General features: G+C 39.2%; 1 non-coding gene across 1 annotated transcript; it reads left to right on the forward strand.

The window, feature by feature from the left end:
• Window positions 1-1,441: 1,441 nt before the first annotated feature.
• Window positions 1,442-1,548, forward strand: LOC137776016 (U6 spliceosomal RNA). Its single transcript, XR_011076138.1, has one exon. It is a non-coding gene; the product is annotated as a U6 spliceosomal RNA (small nuclear RNA).
• The last annotated feature ends 2,524 nt before the right edge of the window (window positions 1,549-4,072 follow it).

Here is a 4,072-nt window from a genome sequence, read left to right on the forward strand (position 1 = left end):
GTTTTATGTCCATGAAGAAATAACTTTGCATGCCTACATTCTGACTATTGGAATAATGTGAAAATAGGCTTCAAAGAAAAAGGAAAGAAAACCACATGCTTGAAGCAAAGTCTAATTTTGTGAACTTAATTAGTTCTTGTTGTTAGACTGAGGCAGAAATATATCTTAAAAATAATTCCTGCTGCAAAGTTGTAGCTTAGAGTGAAAAGTATTATGAACATCAGTTAGTTTAGTTATGATATCATTAGTGATCAGCGTCTTTCTGATATCAAGAGAAACCCAATGTCAGAAGATAGCCTTTTCCTAATGGATTAGTTGAAGGATTTTTTTGGAGCATTCCTTGGTCTGATCACATCCTGAGGCTGGAATTTAGTAGTCTGAGATAGTCATTCTCTTTCCTTCTATTCTCTAGTGCAGTTTAAAGACACTTTCCACTCTGCAGCCTTAGTGTTCTTCATGGCCTTGATAAGGTTTTAGGTTAAGTTATTTTTCCTTCCATGGACACATAATTCCAGGTGACTATAGTAATAATTTTCTCAACTGTTTTGCCACTTTTCACTGTGGGCTGCCAACGCTCCATTCACTAATAACAAGTGGATTACTCTTGTTTTTTTGTTTGCAAAACCAATCAGACCCAACAGTAAATGTACAGATTCCTATTTCCTTGAAGGTCCGTTGCTTACAATCACTTCTGATCCCAATTTCTGCCTTGGTAAGGGTTCTTAATTGCAAACAACAGAATCTACTCCAACTAGTTTGAGCACTAAACAAATTTGTCATACTCTGGAGTTCATTAATCTGCATAAGGTCCAATAAATTAGACTCAGAAGCTACACCATCGGGAAAAAACCCAAATATGCCACTAGAACGCTTGCAGGCATAATACCACTTCCACAGACACAGTGTAACCCTTCCCTGGGAAGGTGAGCATAGAAACTTGGAAAGCTACTTCTAGGACCTCTGTCCCTGCTACATCTGATAGCTCAATGCCCCTGTGCCATATTCCTTGACACAGGTCAGCAAAATGAGGAAGGCCTCTTTCTTCACTACAGGGTGCTCTCTGCTACAGGGAAGTCATCATCTTGTTCCATCTGATTGTTGGGACCTAGATTGCATGGCTGTGTCTCACCTGCAAAGGAGACAGAAAGGTGAAGACCTGGCCTCGAACTTGGAGAAGAGAGAATCATAATGCAGAAAGCTACCTTAAAATATAGGAATGGTTTTCAAAAGTTTCGGGGCTGACTTAAACTTCACTCATGACCGCTATATCTGGGAAATGCTCCATGGGACCTCAGGTTTAGAAAACATGTGGAGATATTTTAAAATGTTCCCAACCATCTCATTCAAGCTTTACCATTCGATTAAATTTAAAAAGCACTTGGATGCTTTGGAGTGCCTCCCAATATGTCTCAGTGACTCTGCCGTTTAGAATCAGGGTGTGGTGCTTGCTTCGGCAGCACAGATACTAAAATTGGAACGATACAGAGAGGATTAGCATGGCCCCTGCGCAAGGATGACACGCAAATTCGTGAAGCGTTCCATATTTTTTAAAGCAATTATACTCCAATAAAGATGTTAAAAAAAAAAAAAAAAAGAATCAGGATGTGGTGATGGAGATGAATATACAAATAGACCCGGGTCTGAATGGGTCTGAGTTGCTAAAGTAAATCATTGTTCTAAACTAAATGTCATTACACTTTATGAAGTTTCATCTGTCATCAGGCTCCCAATATCAATCTAAAATGCTACCATAGGACCGAGTAATTCCACTCCAAGGTATATATCCAAAAAAACCAAAAAACACTAATTCAGAGAGAGGCATACACCCCAATGTTCATAGAAGCATTACTTACAATTGCCAGGGTATGGAAACAACCTAAGTGCCCATCAACAGAAGAATGGATAAAGAGGATGTGAGATATATATATATAACGGGATACTACTCAGCACGAAAAAACCAACGAAATTTTGCCATTTGCAGCAACATGGATGGACTTGGAGGGCATTACGCTAAGTGAAATAAGTCAGACAGAGAAAGGCAAATACTGTATGATATCACTTATATGTGGAATCTAAAAAATATGACAAACTACTGAATAGAACCAAAACGAAGCAGACTCACAGCTATAGAGAACAAACTAGTGGTTGGGGGAGGGGTGAGGGGAGAGGGAGGAGCTGTATAGGGGAGGAGGAGTGGGAGGTATAAACTACTGGGTGTAAGATAGGCTCAAGGATGTGTGTGCAACACGGGGAATACAGCCAATATTTTGTAATAACTGTAAGTGGAAAGTAACCTTTAAAAATTGTATAACAAAGTTTTAAAAATTAAAAATTAAAAATAAATACATAGGGCTTCCCTGGTGGCGCAGTGGTTGAGAATCTGCCTGCCGATGCAGGGGACACGGGTTCGAGCCCTGGTCTGGGAAGATCCCACATGCCACGGAGCGACTAGGCCCGTGAGCCACAACTGCTGAGCCTGCGCGTCCGGAGCCTGTGCTCCGCAACGGGAGAGGCCGCGACAGTGAGAGGCCCGCGCACCGCGATGAAGAGTGGCCCCTGCTCGCCGCAACTAGAGAAAGCCCTCGCACAGAAACGAAGACCCAACGCAGCCATAAATAAATAAATAAATAAAATTTAAAAAAATAATAAAAATAAAAAAAATAAATAAATAAATACATACATACATACATACATAAGATATCTTTGATTTCTACTAAATTACTAGGGTTCCCCACAACATATCTGCCACATACTAACTGATTTTTCTGTAAATGACTTCAGCCACAGTTTCTCAAAACGATATGTCAGGCAGGGTAGTCAGTACCAGTCCGTCACTGTGGTAGCCCTGAACGTTAGAATAAGCCTCTTTTAGTCAATGATTTTCATTTTGGAGAAGATGGTCCCAGTGATTCAGTATCACAGCTAAAATATGTTAAGTGTCCACACTTAGCTGAAGACCCTGTTTCCGGGCGAAGTTGCTCTCTGGTCTAGCTCAAATTTTAAGTAGTTTTCCCAAAATGAAAGCTCACCTCACAATCCTTCATACTGAGCATTCTGACAGGTTGAAACACAAACAAAAATAGAAAGAAAAAATAATCCCCCCCAAATTTACCGGATTTTCCAGATGTTTGGGGGTGAGGTAAATCATTAAAACCTACAAGAAATTTAGTCTCCTGTAGTGAAAAACACAAGGTCTACTTTGATAAAACCTAGCTAAGAAACTGAGGAAAGAAAGTCAGAATAAAATAATTTCTTTCCAAAGCATTGACAAGCTAATAGGTGAATGTTTCAGAATGTATATATTTAGCAAAGAGATGACATAAACAGAACTTGCTGGTAAGATTGGAGAGTACAGAAAAATTATATTTTTATATTTTTAGTGATTGTTAGTTTTCTACAGCAGAATGTGCTCTTAGGTCTAATATCAGTGTTCCCAGGACAGATGTGCAAAATGATCCAATCTCAATTTCAACTCCATTTTGCTCTATGTTTTTTTTTTTTAAACCACATTACAGCAATAGTTTCTTAATCACTAGAATTACTTGCCATTCAAAGCCTAAGTAGTGTAATTGTAACCAGCTCTTTTATTTTCCACTTTATTCCATTTTAAATTAGTTTTATGGCAACCAACTGTTTTGGAGTTTTGATTGAAAGCTCCACTTTCTTTAGACCATCTTTAATTAAACGACATCTGAATGGGAAGACTTTCTGAATAGGTTAGTTAGAACAATGGATGCTGCCAGATCTCCACATCAGATATTAGGGGTGCTCCAAGGAGGCATTAAACAGCCCAGAATGGTCAGTGTATTTAGAACCTGTGAATTCTGAACCTGACTCAATTCCTGCCTTCCTGTGTGCTGCCCTTGACAGATAATCTAACCTCTCTCGCTTCTGTTTTTATCATCTGTTGAATTAAGGATGGTGGAACAGTATGCTTGTCAAATTGCCATGCTATGACAAGGGATATGTTTGAAACTCACGGAAAGTGTTTTGTCCATCTCCTCAGCAAAATGAAACAAGCCCCTATTGTGTTTTAAGGGTGAACTCAATTGTCTGATTTATGCTGTCACAT

This window comes from Eschrichtius robustus, chromosome 13, assembly GCF_028021215.1.
Source record: "Eschrichtius robustus isolate mEscRob2 chromosome 13, mEscRob2.pri, whole genome shotgun sequence".
Taxonomy (NCBI): Eukaryota; Metazoa; Chordata; class Mammalia; order Artiodactyla; family Eschrichtiidae; genus Eschrichtius; species Eschrichtius robustus.